The sequence below is a fragment of the Triturus cristatus genome, chromosome 2_2 (genome assembly GCF_964204655.1).
Source record: "Triturus cristatus chromosome 2_2, aTriCri1.1, whole genome shotgun sequence".
In the NCBI taxonomy this organism is placed as follows: Eukaryota; Metazoa; Chordata; class Amphibia; order Caudata; family Salamandridae; genus Triturus; species Triturus cristatus.
In genome coordinates this window covers 1,127,300,595-1,127,325,333 of record NC_140582.1, presented here as the reverse complement: position 1 = coordinate 1,127,325,333, position 24,739 = coordinate 1,127,300,595, and the positions used below count along the sequence as shown (strand labels likewise).

Genomic DNA, 24,739 nt, shown 5'->3' with positions numbered 1-24,739 from the left:
TGCACACAATCTACATATTTAAGTACAGCACATTAGTGTCAAAGCATGACTCATTTAATCAATGCATAAGTAAAGACTGGCTTCTAATGCTACTAAAACTTGACAACATGACAGGTTTTAAAAGAGTTATCTGCTAAAAAATACACGATGTTACCAAATGCTTCTCTCACAGTGGTTCCCAAATGCACACAGACTCACAGTGTGATTCTAGACAACAACCACTATACCTAGGACTTTACCAAAAATCATTCACTACTGTGGAACTAATAAGGGAACTGCACACAATCTACATATTTCAGGACTGCACTTTTGTGTCAAAGCCTGACTCATTTAATAAACGCATAAGCAAAAACTGGCTTCTAATTCTACTAAAACTTGACAACATGACAGGTTTTAAAACAATTATCTGTCAGCAAATACACAACGTTACCAAATGCTTCTCTCACAGTGGTTCCCACATGCACACAGACTCACAGTGTAATTCTAGACAAGCAACACTATCCCTAGCAGCTCACCAAAACTCATTCACTACTGTGGAAGGGGTAAGGGGACTGCACACAAACTACATATTTCAGTACTGCACTTTAGTGTCAAAGCATGAATCATTTTATCAATGCATAACCAAAGACTGGCTTCTAATGCTACTAAAACTTGACAACATGACATGTTTTAAAAGAGTTATCTGTCAACAAATACATGATGTTACCAAATGCTTCTCTCACAGTGGTTCCCAAATGCACACAGACTCACAGTGTGTGTCTAGACAACAACCACTATACCTAGGAGTTTACCAAAAATCATTCACTACTGTGGAAGTGGTAAGGGAACTGCACACAATCTACATATTTCAGGACTGCACTTTTGTGTCAAAGCCTAACTCATTTAATCAACGCATAAGCAAAGACTGGCTTCTAATGCTACTAAAACTTGACAACATGACAGGTTTTTAAAAAGTTATCTGTCAGAAAACACTTGATGTTACCAAATGCTTCTCTCACAGTGGTTCCCAAATACACACTAACTCACAGTGTGATTCTAGACAACCACCGCTATCCCTAGGAGTTTACCAAAACTCATTCACTACAGTGCAAGTGGTAAGAGAACTGCACACAATCTACATATTTCAGGACTGCACTTTTGTGTCAAAGCCTGACTCATTTAATCAAAGCATAAGCAAAAACTGCCTTCTAATGCTACTAAAACTTGACAACAAGACAGGTTTTAAAACAGTTATCTGTCAGCAAATGCACGATATTACCACATACTTCTCTCACAGTGGTTCCCAAATGCATACAGACTCACAGTGTGATTCTAGACAAGCAACACTATCCCTAGCAGCTTACCAAAACTCATTCACTACTGTGCAAGAGATAAGGAGACTACACACAATCTACATATTAAAGTACAGCACATTAGTGTCAAAGCATAACTTATTTTATCAATGCATAAGCAAAGACTGGCTTCTAATGCTACTAAAACTTGACAACATGACAGGTTTTAAAACCGTTATCTGTCAGCAAATACACAATGTTACCAAATGCTTCTCTCACAGTTGTTCCCAAAAGCACACATACTCACTGTGTGATTCTAGACAAACAACACTATCCATTGCACTATACCAAAACAAATTTCTTTATCTAGAAGAAGTACTACATTTTAGTATAGAAACATAACATAACTCATTTCACAAATTCATAAACAATGACTGGTTTCTAATTCTACCAAAATATAAAAACAGCACAGTTATCTGTCTGCAAACACATGAAAAACACAAATGCTTATCACAGAATGGTTTCTACATGCACACACACTGTCAATAAGATTGTAGAGAAAAAAAGTACTCCCTACACTTTAGCAGGAGAAATACATTAGTCTCATTAAAATCAAAATACTCTACATACATCCCCTCACAATTAAATAACTCACCTTTCAAGTTGTTTTGTAGATTAAAAAGTATATCAGTCACACACCAGATTTTCTTTTACAGAATCTCTGCACTGTGCACCTCTCAGCAAAAACAAAGAATGGAAAAGTTTCCCTTTCATTTTCCACACATATACATGTAAACATCAAATCACAATCCTTCACACATGCACTGAAAAGCAAACACACATTTCTATTGGTTAAACATTTCAGCCCTTTCCAACTGAAATGCATTTCAACCCTTCCCCCAATCTGCCTTCTGCCTCTTACCATAGAAACAGGTCATGAAACACTGCACTGAGCACACAGGTCACAAGTTCAGCACACAATGTTGCTAAACAAGACAGGAAGTGTGCTTAACTTTTCAACATATCAGCTTATCATATATAATGTTCCTTACAATCTGTTTTTGTTAACCAATAAGAATCATACCTTTAACAAACAGAAATATACACCCTACCTTTCAGTGTAGAAAGTAGTCATACAACCAATGATTTCTTGTCTTTTTTCCCAAAACATTTCTGTGGATCCGCGCAGCCAACGCAAGAGAATCCGTGCACCCAACGCGATAGGATGCGCGCACTGTGCGCGCGTTTCGCCGTTTTTTTTTTTTTAAAGGGGGCCCCAGGGGGTCCTTCTGGAACCCCCTAAGCACCTCTAGAGGGTCAGAGTATTTCCATTCTGCCCCCTTTATATGTTTTACACACTTATTCCCCTTGCTTCTTCAGCCTCGCTTCTACCGAGGCAGAAAATGGCCGCCAACAGTTCCTGGTTTCGAATGTAGACAGACACTCGACAACCAATTAGCATTCAGCGTGTGATCGGGAGGGTGCGTGCTTGGTTCGGGGAGGGTGCGCTTACGGTGCGGGTAGGGTCCGCGGATCCTACCCGGCCATAGATATATATGTACTTTTAACTCTAATTTTCTCAGGAACTACTGAACGGATTTACACCATTTGAGCAAAAGGCACGAGTCTGAACTAAGGACTATCTCTTTGCCAAATTTCGTGTCATTCCGTTCAGCGGTTCGGGCTGTAGCTGTGACAACAGATCCTCTGGGAAATTGCATGGGGAAACGCGTTTTGGGACCCCACTTTTTTCTCAGCCCCCGCTTGTCGAATCACCACAAAACTTTTAGGGTAGGAGCGGAGCGGAGCTGGCCAAAAGTTTGGAATATTTTGCGAGGATTCGTCAACCGGCGCCAGACTTATTGGGAATAGAATGTTGCGGATTTCTTATGGAAAATAGGTCCTAACTATACCTATCTACTGGCGACCGCCAGTAGATAATATCTATATCTATATCTATATCTATATATTTCACAAACACCCTCCGAGTACCGGAGCCTCCGACCCTTCAGGGTGACCTCTTCACAGTGGGCACGGAGTCGCCCACCAACCATAACATAACACACCAAATAGAGGTCCACTGCTGGAGAAAGGCATTTATTCATGGCACAACAGCGTACGCGCTTCCATTTCCTTACGCGTTTCAGCGATCTCTGCCGCCTTGATCACAGGTGGAAGCTGTTAATCATGCAAAGTACGTGTTTTAAAGTCATTAGATCACATGACCAGACTGTTAGAACTTCATTTCCCATGATGCAGGTAAATTATTTCGAAGTGCAATAAGGAAAGTCCTTTTCTGTTTACCTGCACAATGTTAGTATCAGTGGTATATTCGTTGCTGGTCTTGTGAATAGCAATTGAGACGTGCTCTGAAAAAATTTCTCCTCTCCAGCACGATCAGGCAAGGTGTCTCCCTTCCCGAATCCCTTCCAAACACTCTCAGGATTCGCTGATAGCATGTCCTTTTGTAAGGTCTGAGAGGGCAAGTGGGTCATGCTCCTCATTTAATATTTCACAAACACCCTCCGAGTACCGGAGCCTCCGACCCTTCAGGGTGACCTCTTCACAGTGGGCACGGAGTCGCCCACCAACCATAACATAACACACCAAATAGAGGTCCACTGCTGGAGAAAGGCATTTATTCATGGCACAACAGCGTACGCGCTTCCATTTCCTTACGCGTTTCAGCGATCTCTGCCGCCTTGATCACAGGTGGAAGCTGTTAATCATGCAAAGTGCAAAGTACGTGTTTTAAAGTCATTAGATCACATGACCAGACTGTTAGAACTTCATTTCCCATGATGCAGGTAAATTATTTCGAAGTGCAATAAGGAAAGTCCTTTTCTGTTTACCTGCACAATGTTAGTATCAGTGGTATATTCGTTGCTGGTCTTGTGAATAACATTTGAGACGTGCTCTGAAAAAATTCAAACGTGCTCTGAAAAAATTTCTCCTCTCCAGCACGATCAGGCAAGGTGTCTCCCTTCCCGAATCCCTTCCAAACACTCTCACCTTTTGTAAGGTCTGAGAGGGCAAGTGGGTCATGCTCCTCATTTAATATTTCACAAACACCCTCCGAGTACCGGAGCCTCCGACCCTTCAGGGTGACCTCTTCACAGGTAAATTATTTCGAAGTGCAATAAGGAAAGTCCTTTTCTGTTTACCTGCACAATGTTAGTATCAGTGGTATATTCGTTGCTGGTCTTGTGAATAGCAATTGAGACGTGCTCTGAAAAAATTGCACTTCGAAATAATTTACCTGCATCATGGGAAATGAAGTTCTAACAGTCTGGTCATGTGATCTAATGACTTTAAAACACGTACTTTGCACTTTGCATGATTAACAGCTTCCACCTGTGATCAAGACGGCAGAGATCGCTGAAACGCGTAAGGAAATGGAAGCGCGTACGCTGTTGTGCCATGAATAAATGCCTTTCTCCAGCAGTGGACCTCTATTTGGTGTGTTATGTTATGGTTGGTGGGCGACTCCGTGCCCACTGTGAAGAGGTCACCCTGAAGGGTCGGAGGCTCTGGTACTCGGAGGGTGTTTGTGAAATATTAAATGAGGAGCATGACCCACTTGCCCTCTCAGACGTTACAAAAGGACATGCTATCAGCGAATCCTGAGAGTGTTTGGAAGGGATTCGGGAAGGGAGACACCTTGCCTGATCGTGCTGGAGAGGAGAAATTTTTTCAGAGTACGTTTGAATTTTTTCAGAGCACGTCTCAATTGCTATTCACAAGACCAGCAACGAATATACCACTGATACTAACATTGTGCCGGTAAACAGAAAAGGACTTTCCTTATTGCACTTCGAAATAATTTACCTGCATCATGGGAAATGAAGTTCTAACAGTCTGGTCATGTGATCTAATGACTTTAAAACACGTACTTTGCACTTTGCATGATTAACAGCTTCCACCTGTGATCAAGGCGGCAGAGATCGCTGAAACGCGTAAGGAAATGGAAGCGCGTACGCTGTTGTGCCATGAATAAATGCCTTTCTCCAGCAGTGGACCTCTATTTGGTGTGCTATATCTATATATATATATATATATATCAAACCAACGAGTTGCCTCCAAAGATGAAACCACTTCCCAGCGTGTAAAGTTCATTTATTTCAAGGATTAGCACAAGCCAGGCAAATGCACACAAATAGCAGCCAAACGCGTTTCGGGCGTGGAACGCCCTTGATCACTGGCAAGAAACTGACAGCAGAGCAGTCCAAAAGCACAATTAAATATCCCGCCCAGGTGGGCGTGTGCTCAAAGGGATTGTGGTTCTTGTAGTCTGCTCTTTAATAAAACCATGAATGGGCGCCGTCAATCTCAGAAAATGTTCATCTTACCCAAGTGGGTATGTGCACCCCAGCCCGGCTTGCACACGATATCACCATCCTTGAAACGAGCACGCTGTCCCTCTCGTGCCTCTTGATATGCTGCACGGAGGTCCTGCAAGTTACGCAGTGGGGCTTCATCGCGGCTGGGCCAGCCGCAATATTTCAAACCAACGAGTTGCCTCCAAAGATGAAACCACTTCCCAGCGTGTAAAGTTCATTTATTTCAAGGATTAGCACAAGCCAGGCAAATGCACACAAATAGCAGCCAAACGCGTTTCGGGCGTGCAGCATATCAAGAGGCACGAGAGGGACAGCGTGCTCGTTTCAAGGATGGTGATATCGTGTGCAAGCCGGGCTGGGGTGCACATACCCACTTGGGTAAGATGAACATTTTCTGAGATTGACGGCGCCCATTCATGGTTTTATTAAAGAGCAGACTACAAGAACCACAATCCCACCTGGGCGGGATATTTAATTGTGCTTTTGGACTGCTCTGCTGTCAGTTTCTTGCCAGTGATCAAGGGTGTTCCACGCCCGAAACGCGTTTGGCTGCTATTTGTGTGCATTTGCCTGGCTTGTGCTAATCCTTGAAATAAATGAACTTTACACGCTGGGAAGTGGTTTCATCTTTGGAGGCAACTCGTTGGTTTGATATATATATATATATATATATATATATAGATATAGCACACCAAATAGAGGTCCACTGCTGGAGAAAGGCATTTATTCATGGCACAACAGCGTACGCGCTTCCATTTCCTTACGCGTTTCAGCGATCTCTTTCACTTTCAAGCCACCAAAGGTTCACGCGCTCTCAGGATAAAGGACTCAGCATCAGTATAGTTCCACAAAGTGTTTATTCCACAATGCCTTTCAACAAAGTCTTGATCACGTGAAATGTGCAAAACAGAAAAGGTAACTATTAATAATCAACATAAATGAAGGACTACCTTCCTCTGTTGGCAGACATATTGGAGTGGTTGGAGATCACAGTGTTATGATCAATATATCAAATAGGCAAACAAAAGAAATATATCAATGTAAAATTACAAGTCTGCTCATAAATCAGAACATGATGCCTATAAGTCAAAATGAATGTCACATGGGTAAACACATTGTAATACATGCAAGAGCCCAAGGGTCTTGATAAACATAAAGAAAGGGCACAGCCCGGTATTCGTGGACATGTTGGAGTGGTATTGCAAACACTAATTATGTGTACAATGCATATAGCATAGTGCAAAATGATTACACTTTTAATGCATGAACAGAGCATAATATCAACCAAAACACCATCAGTTTCAATCAAAATAAGTAAACAAGTGCGAGCAAATGCACTGTGTGTCTCACCAAAGCGCTGTGAAGCAAAATTGCTAAGTTAAAGCGAGCAGTGTAATGCTTCCCGCAAGGTTACAATCTAGTCGACTAGGTGTTGAAAAGCAAAATTCAAACAAAGTGCAACTTTATCAACACTCTAGTATGAGAAAACCCGTGTCATAATGTGTGCTGCAATCTAATCAGTGTCACTGTTCCATGTATGCATTGGATGCACATACCTATTAAACTGGAATGGCAAAATTGCAGCAAATTAGAAGTGAATGGCAGGTGCCTGTAAATACTTCTCACGGGAAGCGTCTGTCAGGAGAACTTCACACCTGGTGATGGGACGTCTCCCTGATAAAACTACAATGTGGTGAATACCTAAATTAAAGTTAAAGATAACATATAAATTGGCAAGTGCCAGAATCTATATATATCTTTGGATCTTATCAAGCGCAGCAAATCACCCTGAAAGTGGTGCTGCGACAGAACATTCAAGTTTTTAGGGCTTTTTTAAAGTGTCTATGATTGGTGCAGACACAAAGATGTAAGGAAAGCTGGTTCCAGTATTGGGGGGCTAAGTATGTAAATGATTTTCCACCATTACTGGCGGTGCCAGTCAAATGGGGAAGTAACAGATGTTTCCCGCAGGACTGTAGAGTCCTAGTCGGAGCATAACAATTACATTTTCTCTGTAGATAAAGGGGACCATTTCCATTTCAAGATTCCATGTATATTATATAATATTTTTTTGTGTTCTCCCTAGATTTGCTCAGTAGGATATAAATTCCCTGCTTTTGATCTAAATCCTGGCTCTTTCCACCTTCATACTGTTGGACCTGACACCTTTTTATGCAGTATTCCTCCAGACTTTTCACCTTCACTTACCTATTTTTGCTCAACTCATTTGTATTGTGATTAGGGTTCTCTGCACTTTACCTCTCCTAAACAGGGGTAAAGGGCTTATACGCTCTCCCTTAAGCATGTCAAAATTGTTATACACCCAATTGACACATTTAATTTACTTATAATTCCCAAGTCAATGGTACTACTTTTTGGCTCTTTTTTTAAGTGAAACTTTAAAAATGTAGAACCCCAGTTCTACTGGTTGTAGTTTTGTCATTTTGATATCAATTCATTATAATTTTTCCAAACTGGTTTGGGACTTTTCTTGTGTTGTGTTTTCACTTTCTTACTGTTTGAGTGCTGTATTAATACCTTACACATTTCCTCTAAGTTTCGCCTGACTGCTCTTGGGCCAAGCTACCAGTGTTAAGCTCAAATTTATTTAGTGGATTGTGTGGTTCACCCTGACAAGGATTGTGTTCTTTACTTGAGTGGCGCTCTCAACCCTCTCAACTAATAACTCCATTTTCTACACATATTTTCAAGGGAAACTACTCAAAAAGCGGTTTCAGGTACAGCTGAGATGCTATCTCTCAAGCCGAAATGAATTCTATAATGTTTCCAGACATTCACCTTACAGTTAATCATGTACCCAGCCATTAGCCAAATGTTGAATGCACATTCATTGAATGCATTGCCAGTGGTGAAATATTGTTCTCTAGATTTCGTGTTGGCAGTAAGGTGCCATAGGTATTGTTGTGGATATGTGCCTTATTCAAATATCAGAATGCACCTATGTCACCCATGGAAAGCGAGTATGTCACAGCAGCTTCAGCCTATTATAACAGGTATGTGTTGTTACAATAAGTTTAGAGTTACAACAGAATACTGACTTTGCTGACTTTGTACTTGAAAATGTAAGTTTATAAAGAGTCTACCATTTTCTTCACATCATCCACTTTTATTTTTTAGAAGTTATGTTTCGATATATGTCCACTGGGAATGCTGATTGTCACATAATGCTGAGATATTCTCTGCAAACATGTTCCCTATGAATGTTATTCCCTGATTTGTCATCTCTTCATGTAGATTTAGATTGTTTATGTACAATACCAATGTCTGTCTCGTCTGATAACTAGCTCTGACACCCATAGGTCTTGAACGTGCTATATAAAATTGCAAGTAAATGTAAATAAATAAACTGTTAATAACTGCATTTTTCCTACTACATTTTACAGAATGCTTTAAATAAAAAAGAAAGCCCCGGAATGTACAGTTTGTGAACTCTTGAAATGAAGGTACATTACAGCCCCCTCTGTCCTTGATCTTTCCCTTACTTCTCTATCTGTTAGATAGTCTTTCATGGGCTGTCAGTCATTTGTCCTGTTTGTAAGTCTGTCCCTTCTGTTGCCTTCACGCCACAGTCCCATTTTTTTACCCCTTTTTGTTGACTTCCGCTGCCCAGGCACTGTTTTCCTGTAGGCTCTCTCTCTTTTGACATATGGCCTTGGTTGTTATTTTGTTTATCTAGCCAAGAAAGCTATTTCTCCTTGCATTATTTGATCCTGACTGTCACTTTTCTCTTTTATGCCAATTCCCTCTTTGGCCTTCACTGTTCTGTAAATAAGGCGACCGCCACACTCCATGTCACTACGGACACAGCTTCCTGTGCTGGGCTTGTGTGTGTCAGCCTAATGCATTCTGGGTATTGTAGTCTTAGTTTGCTTCCTTTGAACTAATTAATGTTGCAGACCTGACAGCATTGATTTGTAGAAGAAATGTTCAGGACTGGAAGCAGTGTCTGTGATAACATGGAGTGTTGTGGTTACCCTATCTGTATGTGCGTGTCTGTCATCTCACCTCTGTGTAGCGTCCCATTAACACAATGTCTGTCTACATAAGTGGCTGCCACATTGGTTTGGGCCGCTTCTAGGACTGGCAAATAGATATTGCTATGTTTTGGTAATATCAGTGCACAATAGTCATTAAAAAAAACAAAAAACCGCTGACTCTGTGGTTACCATTTGGCTTCTTCATTTTTTGGTTTCCTCATGTGTTAAATGGTGAACAGTGTGGAGGTTCTATTTTGAAGAGATAAGAAGGTACATTTTATGTTACATAATTTAAAAGTAAAGAAAAGAAAATATATCTGGCATTCAACAATTTGTACAAATACAGCCCTTTCCAAAAAGAACTGGTAAGCCACCACAACTTTGGGAAAAATGGTACAATACTTTTGAGAATTTCTTGGTTGCTATTGATGGTGAAAAATGTAATGCTAATAGAAAAAAGGCTATTTTATTTAGTAATGTAGGTGTAGGAGGTTAACACATTTTAATAACCTACCGATAATGTCATCCTCTGGAGAAAATGAAGGCTGGAATTATTATTTAGAAGCTGTCCCCAGACTAAATAGCAAATTCACAGAATAACCAAGTGTGCTACTAGAAAGGTTCAACTTTAACAGAAGGAAACAGTCTTCAGAGGAAACAACTGAAGAATACATTTCTGCACTAAGAATTCTGGCCGCAAAATGCAAATTTAGACCATTGGGGATCAATTTGTTTTTGGATGCAATTCGACTCAAATTCAGCGACACCTTCTCTACTTTAGAGATCCAACTTTGATTCAAGTATAAGATATGGCTAAAGCTATTGAACATTCAATTATGTCTAGTAAATGTATTTCAGCAGATATTATGACACAACCCCTCAACACTCTGCAAGTATCAGAGTTGATTAATGCTTTGTCTTTTAGGGCTAAAAACAACGAATTTCAACATAAAAAGGTGCACCTTTTTGCTATAGGTGTGGGACAAAAACACATTGCAGCAATACTGCTCCATGCCCAGCCATTGATCAAAAAAGCACCAAGTGCCACAAGATGCGTCACTTTCAAGGCACTTGTAGGAGTGGAGGAGAACCTTCTCATTTTGGGTATGTGGACATAGCCTCTGTTACAGAGGACTGTACGCAGGAACTGTGGAGGGTTGTCCTAACACTCAATGTAGACGGAGTTGAGTTTAAATCTGTGAAAGGACCCATTTGTGGTGTTCACATTGGATCCGCCAAACTTGATATGATGATAGATTCTGGGGCACCCATCACAATTATTTCAGACACACTGTATGAGCAAGTTGGTAGTACACTTAAACCCTTGCAGAAAGCTGATGTGTTTGCCAAACTTATAGCGATCAGGACAGTGACGTGCTTGGTTTTTTCATGGAAATTGTGAAGTGTTTAGGTACACAAAAATATATGTTGCTATTAAAGGTAAATTTATTCTAGGTTGGCAAGATGTGACAAAGTTGGGAGTGATGCTTGTGCCTGGATCATCCAATCCAGTTAGAGTGTGAGATATAGATAAATCTTCTGTACATAGTTCTGAAGATAACATTCTGTGAGAAAAGATGCACACTTTCTCAGACATTTTCTCCAATAATATTTGCATGATTCACAAGTTTGAATCCCTTAAAACTTCTATGTCTCACTATAGCACTATTGAGAGAGAATCATTAGCCTGCTCATGGGCCATTAAAAAGTTCAAAACTTACCTGTGGGGTATGAGATTTGTTCTTTTTACTGATCATAAGCCTTTAATTCATTTACTTAATGGAAATGGCTCAGGAAAAGTGTCTGCTAAACTGGTTAGACTTCTTTCACGCCCGGAGTCCCTTGCCCGGCATTTGCAGGACCCCATGCCCTCCATTTCAAATAACCTCGAGATTAGCATCACAAATCTAAATAAATGGGTTAGCGTTGCACTCTACTCAATTACATCCTTGAGGTCTGTAAACTCCGCGAGAAAGTCCCCTTCCGCTCCCTGTTTTTTAAAGAAGATTAGAGCCAAAAAATCTGAATGTAAAAGATTGGAACATAATTGGAGATCAAACTATTCTCAGGAAAGCAAAATGAGCTACAGAGTAGCGCTAAAAGAATATCGTAAACTTCTCATTGCAAAAAAAAGAGACGTTCTTGCTGAACGCATTATTAGCACAAAGAACTCATCTAGGGAGATGTTTAAGATAGTGAAGTCTTTTACGAGCCCCCTAGCGCTCACACACGCTAGACCCCCTTCACAGAAGCTATGTAACAAGATCTCGGATTTCTATGAATAGAAAGTCGCCCTGATTTATGCGTCCTTTCCAACATCACCCTGTCTCCCAGAGGTGACTAATGCTAATAAACCAGGGTAGACTCATAGGCCAGTATTCTCTGAATTTCCTGCTATCCCTTTGGAAACATCGCTGACCGGGCTTCAGAAACGCAAATCTGGGTCCCCTGGTGACCCATGGCCAGCCAAACAATACAGTGCCCTTGCTGAGTGCCTCAATCCCCCTTTAAATGATATCTGTAACTCCTCAATCAGACAGGGGGTCTTTCCATCAGCCTGGAAGCATGCCTTTCTTCTCCCTTTATTGAAGAAAGCTAATGCTGACCCAGAAGTCACCAGCAATTATAGGCGAATTTCTCTGCTCCCTGCCCCGGCAAAAGTTTTGAAAAATTAGTACACCAGCAATTGGCAGCGTTCATCGAGTCCAGTGGCTTATTGCATGAGTCCCAGTCCGGCTTTTGCCCTGGATTCAGTACTGAATCTGTCCTGATCGAAATGGCTGATTCCATACGCTGGCCGGTGTATGGAGGCTCTAAGGCCATGTTGGTGCTGTTAGTCTTGTCAACAGCATTCAACACGGTGTCCCATCCCATCCTAGTAGATCGCCTGAATGACATTGGCATCCAGGGGACAGCACTGAACTGGATTACATCTTACTTGCATGAGCGTAACCAACAGGTCTCGACCCACCCTTTCACCTCGCCTGCTAAACCTTTGAAATGGGGGGTACCGTAGGGTTTGGTCCTGAGCCTGCTTCTTTTTAATGTCTATCTAACACCCCTGGCGAAACTCATCACCAAAATGGGGATCATAGTGACATCCTACGCTGATGACACTCAGCAGCTATTTACATTCAGTGGAGTGTCAGACACCACATTTGACCCGCTAAAAGAGTGCCTCTAAAACATCTCTGCATGGATGAATGGCAATTTCCTAAAACTTAATGCTGACAAATCCCCCCAAGCAACAAACGTTTGGTTGCCAGCCGGCCTGGGTGACGCGCCCACTCCGAAGGACTCTTTAAAAAATCTGGGAGTGAGATGGGACAAAGACCTATCCCTCGCTACCCATGTACAACTGGTTTCGGCTGCCTGTTTTGGTAAAATTAAAACCATCAGGAAATGCATTCATTTCCTGCCAGACTCAACTCGCAAAACTGTGTCCATGCTCTTATCACCTCCCACCTCGATTACGCTAACTGCCTGTATATGGGCCTGCCGCTTGACCTGATCCATAGACTTCAGATTATTCAGAACGCAGCAGCACTACTGGTCTGCAAGGTCCTGTTTTGATAACGCATCTCTCCTTATCTCAGGCAACTCCACTGGCTACCGATAGCCAAACATATCGAATTCAAGGCCCTGATGTTTGCCATTCGAGCGTATCAAGGGAAGGGGCCTATCTACCTGAGGAGGAGACTTCGCCCATATCAACAAGACAGACCTTTAAGGTTAAACGACAAACGCTATCTTTCCATTCCTCGTTTTGCAAAAGCAAGAATGGGAGTTAGAACATTCAAGGTGGGGACCACCAAATGTTGGAATAACCTCCCTTCCCATTTACGCATGATGCAGTCCGAACAGGAATTCAGAAAGGCCTTGAAGACCTGGCTTTGCAGTCGGAATGATTAGAATCGCGCTTTCCTCTACCTTGACCACTGTCGGCATTAGCGCCGGGACACCCCATTTGGAGTAGCTGCGCGCTTTATAAATGCCTTTATTATTATTATTATTATTACTATTATTATTATTATTATTACAAGAGTACATCTTCAAAATTGATTATATTCCTGCTAATAGAAACTCAAGAGCAGATTTTTTATCTAGAATGCCTATTCAGGACATTGACTCCACTGAGGAGTATGAAGGAGTCCAATTAGTAGCAGGCACTTTAGATGATATTTTAAGTACCTTTGAATCATTTGTCGTGAAGATTGGTTGCCTGCCATTGCTGAAGATAACATTTTATCTCTGGTTATGGAGTTTGATAAAAAAAAGTTGGCCCAAGGAAAGGTCTTTATCTGCTCCCCTTAGACCATTCTGACAAGTAGCCAGTGAGTTATGGTCTGCTTTTTCTCAAAATTGTTACCATTCCCCCCACTGCCATAAGATCCAAACTATTCCAGGCAGCCCATCAATGTCACTTGGGGGTTGGGGCCACGTCAAGAATGTTAAACAATATTTGTGGTGGCCCTCTCTTGATTCCCAAGTGGCCAACTGGATATCTTCCTGCAGTACTTGTCTGCTTTCAGATAAACACTGGCTTACTCGTAATATACCATTACATGTGGTACCTTATCCTGAAGAACCTTGGGCCATTTCATTTACTACCATCAGACAAAAGATTCCTAATAGTCCTTGTTGATTATTTTTCAAAATGGACATATTTTTATTTTGTCCCAGTGAGGACGTTTTTAAGCAAAGTGTTTGAAAACAAACGACCCCCTAGGGACCTGGTTACTGTTAATTGCACTCATTTTATTTCTTCACACATGAAACAATTTGTACACAAACACCATATCAGGCATCTTAAGGTGGCATTATATTCACTAACCTCTAATGCTCTGGTAGAGAGAGTGAATAGGTTTTTGAAAGAAGGTATACAGTTTGCGTTGGCAAGTGGGGTACCTGTTGATGTTTTCTTGAAACAAAAAGTATCGGCATACCATCTCACCCCACATTCTACCACTGGCATTTCTCCTTTCATCTATTAAGAAAAACAAAACCGGGGGTGTGGCTTGAGCCGCCACAAGATGGCTACGCTCGGCTGAGGCTCCTCTCAGCGAACGGGACCTTCCTCAACCACAGGAGCTGTTTTTCCTCACCGGATGAGCCATGAACTGAGCGCATTTGTGGAGCAGGCACGGGGACACAGGTAGCTCTTTTTTTTTCTCTTTGAGCCCGTTTTTTGACCTGTTTTCCCCCGCGTCGGGCTCCCTTCGCACGACCCTGCTAGCGCGTGCCATTTTGTCTTTGGCAGAATGCTACTTTTCCTTCACTGGCTTTCCGGTGCTGTTTGCAGAGCGTTTCTTTTTTAAGCCTCGGCCGCTTACATTTTGGAGCTCTGTGGATTGTTGGCTTGCAAAAATTTAGACTATATGTTGGATATAGACTGGCAGCAGGATATTATTTGTATTGAGGGAATCCTGAAACATGCGCTTTGTCTGGAAACATGCTCACCTCAAATCTCTCTTGAGGTTATTACATTAGAATTCAAGGCTCCTCCAAACTACTTTTCTCTCGCTTAAGTTAGGAGCTATGTGTCTGAGCACTGGCTTTTTTTTGTTGCAAGGCGGTTGCGACTAAGTCTGAGACAAAAGGGAAAGGAGAAAAAGGAAAAAAGAAGGAGAAAAAAGAAGAAGAAAAAAGGATATTAACTGGTGTCACACACTATGCACATACGCTGCCTATCTCTTAATATTTCATTATATCAATACTTCCACGTACATGGAGCCCTCCTCCTCACTTGGACAGAAAACTACTTCAGCAAACATGGCTTCTCTTCGTAAGGATTCCAATCCTGCTGCCCCTTCTAAACGTCATAAGAAGGAACCTAACTCACCTACCAAGTCTCCACTACCCATAACAATGGAGGACCTCATGGAAGAGATAAGGATGCTTAAACCTTTTGTGATTGAAACCAATGCTACTCTTTAGAAGTGGGATGAGAAATGGACTAATTTAGACTCAAGAGTGTCGGCGGTGGAACAGAAGATTAGTGATACTCAAGATATGATCCCTCAAGTTGCCGCCATGTCTAAAAAGATTGCTCTCCTCAAGATGCAAACGGAGGAATTATAAAATCGCAATAGACACAACAACCATCATATTTATGGTATTCCTGAGGGAGAGGAAGGATCTGACATGCTTGCCTTCTTAAAAATGCACATCTTCAAAATTGTTGGTCTCAAGGATGGCACAACTCTTAATTTGCAACGTGCTCACCGCATTGGTCCTTAAACAGGAGGTTCATGTTCTTCTTCATCAGTTAATCGCCCCAGAGGGATCATCGTCTTATATTTTGAGTATACTAAATTGTTAATGGTCCTTTCAGCGGGTAAGCTAAGAAAGCAGATGTTATGGTCTGGTCAAAAAGTTTTCTTCTCTCAGGATGTGGCCCGTGCTACTGCAGCCCGTCGCAAGGAATTTCTTTCTCCTTGCCCGGCTCTTCGATCCATGAATGCCAGATACGGCTTAGTAAATCCCACCTTCTTTAAAGTTACATATAAAGAGAGGTCCTACTCTTTTGATCGTCTTGAAGATCTAAGACCATTTATTTCTCGCCATAAAGGGGACGGGATGGACTATGGAGGGTCTTAAGCACCATTGCTGTCTTTGCCTTGTCCTATGTTCTCTGAGTTTACCTTTTTCAATCTAATATTGTGAAGAGTTTTGTCTTCTTTTACGGATGTTGGTTATGGTTTGCTATTGTTTTTTCTAGACCATTGTGGCTTGTTTGCCTCTTTAGAGGCCATTTCATATTACTGTTTCTTCTGTCTTTCTTTACAGATGTTCTCTCCTTCTGTATAGACCCACTCCCCAGATGGTTCCCTCTACCCTGCCTTTTCACCTCAACCCTAATGTTCACAGTTAACCCTCATGTCTGATAAGTGTTGAATATTTCTTAACTTATCCTTGTTGCTGCTGCATGTTTGTTTTATGTTTATTGTTTTTTCTTCAATATGTAGTTAATATGTAGTTGGTCTCCCCTGTTGTGCTATTTCATATTAGGCTCCTTGCTTTCATATTTTTGTTTTTTCCAAGTATGGGTCCTGTTTGCTCCTTGGATGTCCTTGCTGGCTTTGCCGTCTATTTCCTTTTGCGGCTCCCCATTTCCCCATGCTACTTTTTACAGTCTGGATATTTATCCCATTTTTCTTGACTGAAGCCCCCTGGCTTCTCGTCAGCCTCTCTTTGTCTATCACCTACCTTTTCTTCAACCCTCTCTTTCTTTTCCTTCTTCTCTTCGTGTATTTTATCCTTTCTTTAGCTCCTATTCCTTCCCCCTCGTTGTAACTTTTACTCATTATTTCTTTCATATCCTCTTTTATTCTTATCTGTTTTTACTTTAATGCTATTATCCTGTTGAATTTGACCGCTGTCATACTGACTGTTTGACCTTTTTGAATTTTGTAATGCTCATGTTGTTGATTGATGTCCTTTCCCCTCTCAATGACTGATAACATTCAAATTATTTCGTGGAATGTAAAAGGGTTACGTAATTCTGTCAAGAAGCAGCGGGTACTTACACATCTTTCCAAATTACAATGTAAAATTGCAATGTCACAGGAAACGCACCTTAATGATAAGGATGTTAACTCCCTTCAAAAACAATGGGTTTTGGCCCCCCTATTCTGTCCCTTATTAATTTGTTATATTTGTCCTCTGCTACATCTGTTTTTGCAAATGGCTCTCAATCTTCTTATTTTCCTTTACAATGAGGTACTCGACAGGGATGTCATCTTTCTCCATTGCTTTTTATTCTTTCCCTTGAGCCCTTTCTCCATTCTCTGCGACACTCACCCATCTTCCGAGGTTTCAAACATAAGGCCATTGAAATCAAATTTACTGCCTATGCTGATGACATTATGTTATACATTTCGGATCCCTCTACTGCTTTGCCTGCTTTCTCAGATCTTCTTTCCTCTTATGCCTCCTTATCTGGGTACAAATGAAATGTTTCTTAATCTGAAGTGCTTCCGCTAAATAAATATTGTTTAAGTAGTATGTTTGAATGATCTGACTTTAAGTGGAATACCAGCAGTATAACTTGCTTGTGGATTAATTATTCCTCTTCTATTGCAAAAACGATTCAGCTTAATTTAGATGAGGTTCTTTTAAAAGTGAATAACATGATAGGTAAATCGTCACCCCTTTTCTTGTCATGGTGGGGTAGATTAGACACAATTAAAATGATGCTGCTTCCTGTTATTAATTTTTATTTGTCTATGTTACCAGTGAAACTTCCATTAAAAAATGTTAAAGCCCTTAATGGGGTTTTGAGTAAATTTCTCTGGAATGGTCGAAAAGCCCGTATTTCTTTAATCCTCTTGTCTGCTTCTAAAGATCGGGAAGGCGTCCACTTTCCCAATTTCCAACAATATTACTCCTCCTTTTTAATTCGTCAAATGCTACCATATTTATCTTCCTTGAAGGGAATTTCCACTTCGGTCTGGCACAGATTGGAGGAATCTCTGATTTACCCTTTCCTTTTTTATTTGTTTGCCAACTTTACCCATCCTCCTTGTTCTTTTAATCACCCGACAATCTCTAACTTTATTTCTACCTTTCATCCAATTAAACGCAAATCTCATACTCCTCTACAAATATTTCTAGACTCACCTCTATGGCATAACAAATTTATTAAATTGTCAAATCGAACTATTTTGGGGGAAAAATGGGCTGATAAGGGGATCTTCCTGGTTAAGAATTTAATAAAGGGTTTGCTTTTTCTCTACCCCCAAGAGGTTCAATCTAAGTTCGACTTACCTTTTTCCTCACTACTTAGATACGATTCTTTGAGATTGTTCTTAACTAGTCTGTTCTCTCTGCTTTCTGGATCTTTCCCCTCTTCTCTGGACCCCATGTTAGAACCTTTACCGACCTCACCCTCATCCCGGGCCTCTCATAATTATAAATATCTAAATTTTTCCTCTCCTAACCGTCCTAGGAGTAAAGTTGAACTTTTATGGGAATCAGATTTGTAGCGTACCCTCTCTATTCACACATCGAACTATATTTGGGCACATTTACATCATACCTTCTGTAATGCTAGCACCACCCAGACCCTTTATTATTTTTATCAAAGATTATTTTTAACTCCATTATCTCTTTCCAAGTATAGTTTAGACCTATCCCTAAATTGCTGGTCATGTCAGCATAACCCTGGCTCATTAATGCACTCCTTTTTTCTCTGTCCCAACATCTTGTGTTTTTGGATTAAGGTATGTGAGTCAATCTTTCCCATTTGTTTTATTAAATTTCCTTTTGATATTTACTGGAGTAACTCTGCTAATTGATTTGGTTCTCGCAGGGTGGGCCTGTTTGTGGATCTGTTGATTGCTATTGCCTTTCAGGTAATTACCTCTAATTGGAAGGATGCCACTAAAGTTTCTTTTTCTGCTTGGTGGACCTTCCGAAAGGAAGCTTTTTGGTCTCCACTTACCAACTACTTATCCACATCTCCACTTCGGAATAAGGACTGTTTCTTTGTTTATCAACCACCATGAGTATCTTATTTATTTATTTTTCCTATGTATTTCCTACAAGTCAATGGTTGGTTCTAACCCTGTTTCCAGGAAAACAAGCGATATGATAACTGTATTGAGGTAATCTTAAATATGACAGTAGATTAGGATATTACTTTATTTTCCTTCTTCTTATCTCTTTTCCTTCTTTTCCTCTCTTTTTTTCGTTTTTTCGTTTTTCTTTCTTTTTCTTTTTCTTTCTCTCCCCCTTTTCTGAAAATATAAAATGCTACTTTGTTTTAAGGTACAACTTTTTAATATTACTTTCAATTTTTGGATTTATATGCTTATCATTGGTAGTTATCTTGAGTTGTTCATTCCTCTGCAATTTATATTCTCGTCGTTGTTTTTTCCTGCCATTTTCTATATAATTATTGTTATAATGCTGTACCATGTTTCTATTTGCTTCAATAAAGCTCTTTAAACTCAAAAAAAAAATGTAAAACAAAACCCAAACCTGCTTAACACCCTGCCTGCAGTACTTTATTTGTAAAATAATACGCGCTGGCGCTCAAAGCGCTGCTCAGACACCCGTGGCCGGGGCTACAAAATGTCAGAGTTCGAAAAGCAGGTGTGCACAGTCCCGAATCCAGCACAGGTCTCTTTAATTCGCCCAGTGTGGCTCAATGATTAGAGCAGCAGACCCTGATGCGGAGGTCTAGCCCGGGACCAGGGTTCAATTCCCTGCCTCGGCGGGTCTTGGGCTCAAAAATATTCCACGGACCTGATAGTTCTCGCCTCGGTGTCTATTCCAATCATGGAGTCCCACTCTGCAACTCTGGGCAATAGCCTGCTTAATCTCCACAACGGCCCCCACAACGCTAAGGATGCCTGGCCTCCACCTTGGGGGTGCCCAGGAGTGGATGCCTCACAGGGAAAGCCAGGATGGGTTCCACAGCGGTATTCGTACAAGTGCCTTGAGACCCTTGCGGGTGAGTAGTGCGCTATACAAGTATCAAATTTACATTTATTTTAATTTATTTAGGTAAGGAGGGTAATAGTTAAATTGATGCCTGGGCAAGCAGTGGAAATTGGTATGGACAAATGTCAGGAATTTGAAAACTGGTTTAACTTGGAAAACAGTCATTCTTCCTCTGATGTATATCAGCCAGTTTTTGTTCCACAAATGTCTTCATCAAACACAAGTGTAAACACCACTGAGGGTGTTTCTGCAAGTGTGACTCATGAGAATGTTTCTTCAGGTATTGCTAATGAAATTGTTAACTATCCCTCTACTGAGCCAGATGGTAAAGCTCGGTTACAGTCTAGAGGTTCTCATAATGCTTCCATGCCTACTAAGTACAGGGACTTTCATATGAATTAAATGTATTCTGTTCTGTCTATTTAAAGGGGGTGATGATGTAGCATGTGTCTTAACACAATGACTGTTTACATCAGTGTCACCAGCGTGATCGCGAGCATTGTTTATAATCATATGTACATGTTTGACCCAAGTTCACGCCCCGCAGTCCTTCTCCATGGTACACACACCTGAGCTTTCAGATGAAATTAGGATTTCCTGGAGATTGGACCTGCAGGAAGTGATCACCTGCTATTTCTAGAATTAACTTCATTCTTTAAACATATCTTGCGGGCTCTTAGTTGTACTTACCTGCTTAACACCCTGCCTGCAGTACTTTATTTGTAAAATAATAGGCGCTGGCGCTCAAAGCGCTGCTCAGACACCCTAGGCTGGGGCTATAAAATGTCAGAGTTCGAAAAGCAGGTGTGCACAGTCCCGAATCCAGCTCAGGTCTCTTTAATTCACCCAGTCACTCCCTGACACATTATCTCACTTTTAAATGCGTCTGCTTTCTCTCTTGGTGATGGATTTTTTTGTGTTTCTTTTCCTCCGTCTTTTCGTTTTGTTTGTTTTCCCTTTGTTGGCTTCGGGAAGTGTCTGATGTGGCGAAATAAACGCTGGTCCCCAAAAATAAGTACAAGTGTCCCCCACCGGCTAAAATTAAACACTGCCTGCCTGTCTCGTTTTTTACTCGCTGCCTGTCATAGCTCTCTCGTTAATGAGTGACTGTTTCAAATTCCATCTCGCTTAATCTAGCAGAACCAGGGAGAGAGTAATAGATTAGAGGCTGCTGTTTCTCACTTGTACCCTTCCTCCCTGTCTGCCTTCTCTGCACGGGCTCCATTTTGCCATATTTTCCCTCAGCCCTAACTGACTCCCATTTTTCGACTTTCCTCGCGCTTCTTTATTTTTCATTTGTCCCTCTCTCCACTCCTGGCTGGTAATAGTCTGAAGTTTATTTCTCTCTGCGTCTGTCTCACCTTCACAGTCACTCTACCTGTCTCGTCGCACTCCACCTATTTTCTCTCTTTTGTGCCACTCTTCCCCACCTCACCTCTCCGTTGTAGTGTTACTCTCTTTCTGGTCTCTGTTCAGTCCCACTGTTGCCCTTTGCCGTCTCTCCTCTGCCTGCTCGCCCTGACTGTCACCTCCTCTCCCCTGCCTCTACAGCTTTGTAAAGCCGTTTCCATGCCCACCGGCCTGCGCATGCTCAGTACTCCACTCAATATTTGCAAGCAGTAGCATTTACACAGAGCACCTGACCTTCGATAACCAGCCTCGTTCAGCAGAAACCGTCAGTCACAAAAGCGGGCAGTGTTGTGCCCCCTGATCCCGATCGTGTCCTACTGTACCCACACACTGCCGGGAGGGCAGCACCTCACTCTGTGCCATCCATCCTAGTGCACAGCCTCGCGCATCGTCCCTGCGCTCTGTGCGCACGCGCGTCTCGGCCTCGCCCCCCTGTCACTCCATTGTATCACTGGTCCTCGCTCACTATCTGCCAGAGGAGCTGGGTCAGCTCCCGTATCCGAGAGGAGAGGCCGGTGGCAGTCGAGAGAACCGGCGCGCACAAGAGGACCACAAGGGCGCACGAGGGGACGCCAGAATACCAAGGGTGCACGGGGACGGAACCAGGCTGAAGGGTGGCACGGAGGGACCCAGGGCGCACAGGGACACCACTGAGCTTTGGACATCAGTCGAGCACCTTCCTGGGGAGTCTGCAGAGGACATACCGTGTGTGGGAGCAAGCAGGGGGATAACACGCCTGCATTTGGAGAAGTGTTGCTGCTGGGACCCGTTTCACTGGGAGGAGAGTACCATCAGCGAGAGGTGAGTGCACCCAACGCCGTCAACTGCATCCCCCTTGCTCCCGGCATCCACCACCCATCAATTGATGCTAGATGGGAGTGCAGACCCTATGAGAGTATTTGTGTGCACTAGCCTTCAACCCATCTCCTTGCGTGGAGTCCACACAGCTTAATGTCTGAGTCTCCAGCACCTCCCAGTCCTCTCCATCCCTCAGCGGGGGTGGGCATCCTCACGTGCTGCTGCCTCCCGCCGGTAATGGCCCAGTGGTGGCAGTGGGCTCTGGCGCGGCGGGTGCAGGTGGGCGGCAGTTGCCCTCGCAGCGTGAAGCAGGGGAAGCGTGTGACCGTGCACCTGCCACCGGACTCGGGCTCTGTGGGTCCACTGTGCCCCTCTGCCCAGTCTCTGGATAGGCACTGCCCTGGAACAAGCACTGGGTAGAGCAGCGTAGCCCGGGAGGAAGGCTTTAGTCACATCCTAGGCCTCGCCGGCAGCGGGAGAAGGGTTCAAACTGATGGTGCCGGGTGCCGGGTGCCGGCAGAGAAGCCGGGCTGCGCTCACACGCTGCCGGAGCCTCGTCAGCGGGGAGGGATGAGACAAAGAGCAGTGGAGCGATGCCTGCGCCTGGCTGCCTGCTCTGTTAGTGCCTGCTTCGTGCAAAAGTAAACGGTGCGGCGTATTCCCTTGTTTCACGTGGCTCGCTCTGTATCCACCTGCTCCTTGGTGCCTGCTATGCTGCCGCCTGCTTGCTTCTCCCCCTTCCCCCGCCATCTACATTCTCTCACTCTGTCCCCCTGCTGCTGGTTCTCTAGCGCCCGCATCCCCATGCCGGCTCTTCTGTCATCCGTTCTCCTACTGCCCGCTACTGTCTCTCCCACTGCCAGCCTGCTGCCTGTTCCCACTCTCCTTACCTGCTGCCTGCAGCTCTGCCCATCTCCTGCTTGCAGCTCTGCCCGTCTCCTGCCTGCAGCCCTGCCCACCTCCTGCCCTCTTCTCCCCCAGTCTTCCCTCCAGGTACCTGTTCTCCCGCTGTCATGCTCTAACCTTCTGCCGTCTACCTGGCGCCTGCCCCCTCCTATCTTCAGTTCTTTTCTGGTACCCGTCCATGGTCTTCAGTTCTTCCATGGCACCTGCCCCTCGTCTTCAGTTCACCCCTGGCTCCTGCTGCCCCTCGTCTTCAGTTCACCCCTGGCTCCTGCTGACCCTCGTGCTCACTTCATCCCTGGCCCATGCTGCCCCTCGTGTTCAGTTCATCCCTGGCCCATGCTGCCCCTCGTGTTCAGTTCACCCCTGGCACCTACTGCCCCTCGTGTTCAGTTCACCCCTGGCTCCTGCTGACCCTCGTGCTCACTTCATCCCTGGCACCTGCCCCTCGTCTTCAGTTCATCCCTGGCACCTGCCCCTCGTCTTCAGTTCATCCCTGGCACCTGCCCCTCGTCTTCAGTTCACCCCTGGCTCCTGCTGACCCTCGTGCTCACTTCATCCCTGGCACCTGCCCCTCGTCTTCAGTTCATCCCTGGCCCATGCTGCCCCTCGTCTTCAGTTCATCCCTGGCACCTGCCCCTCGTCTTCAGTTCTTCCATGGCACCTGCCCCTCGTCTTCAGTTCACCCCTGGCTCCTGCTGACCCTCGTGCTCACTTCATCCCTGGCACCTGCCCCTCGTCTTCAGTTCATCCCTGGCACCTGCTGCCCCTCGTGTTCAGTTCATCCCTGGTACCTGCCCTATGTCTTCTGTTCATCCCTGATACCTACTCCTTCATCGGTTCATCCCTGGTACGTTTCCCTGTTTCCAACTATTCCCTCACACCTGCCCATTGTCTTCGCTTCTTCCCTGGCACCTGCCGCTCTTCTTCAGCTCTTCCTTGGCATCTGCCCTCCATATTCGCTTCTTCCCTGGCACTTGCCCCTGTTTTCAGCTGTGCCCTGGCACCTGCCGCTCGTCTTCGTACTTCCTTGGCATCTTTCCTGCACATTCGGTTCTTCCCTGGTACTTGCCCCCGCCATCCGTTCTTCTGCTGCCAAGCCAAGCCCAGCCTCTCCTCTTGCACTCTGATGCCCGTTGCCACGTGTTCTCCTGGTGCTTGTTCTTGCTGCCCGCTCTTGACACCTGTTCTCCGGTTGCTTGGTCTCTGCTTCCTCCTCCCGTGACCCTTGACACGCCCTCTTACCCCTACTGCGTGTTCTCTGTCCTTTTATTAGGCTGCTGCCCCCGCGCGACCCCTGTGCACACTCTCTTCCCCCTGCTGCTTATCACCGGCCCCTCTGCCCTCAATCCCCTGCCCTCCTGCCCTCTTTATGTCCTGCTTGGGTTTTCTTATTAACCTGCTCCCTGTGACCTCTTCCTATAAACCTGCTCGTTCGCCGCATGTTTTCCTGTTGCCTGCTTCCACTGCCTTCTCTCCCGCTGCGTTACCCTACTGCCTGCACCTCTGCTCCCTTATCTAACTGCCCATGCTCCCTGGTACCTGCTCGTTTATGCCAGGCTCTCATTTT

The 24,739-nt window shown here is 43.6% G+C and overlaps 1 protein-coding gene and 1 long non-coding RNA gene across 4 annotated transcripts in view; one reads left to right on the top strand and one right to left on the bottom strand.

The window, feature by feature from the left end:
- Nucleotides 1-21,556, bottom strand: part of LOC146863238 (uncharacterized) — a 176,080-nt gene extending 154,524 nt beyond the window's left edge. The window contains exon 1 of the long non-coding RNA XR_014978575.1: nt 21,494-21,556. This is a non-coding gene — a long non-coding RNA (uncharacterized LOC146863238). The remainder of the gene's footprint in view (nt 1-21,493) is intronic.
- Nucleotides 21,557-21,697: 141 nt separating this feature from the next.
- The window catches only part of CTNNA2 (catenin alpha 2), a 3,048,772-nt gene continuing 3,045,730 nt past the window's right edge, over nt 21,698-24,739 (top strand). For all 3 annotated transcript variants that reach the window (XM_085642663.1, XM_085642662.1, XM_085642661.1), the window contains exon 1: nt 21,698-22,269. The gene's annotated coding sequence lies outside the window, so the exon portion shown is untranslated. The remainder of the gene's footprint in view (nt 22,270-24,739) is intronic.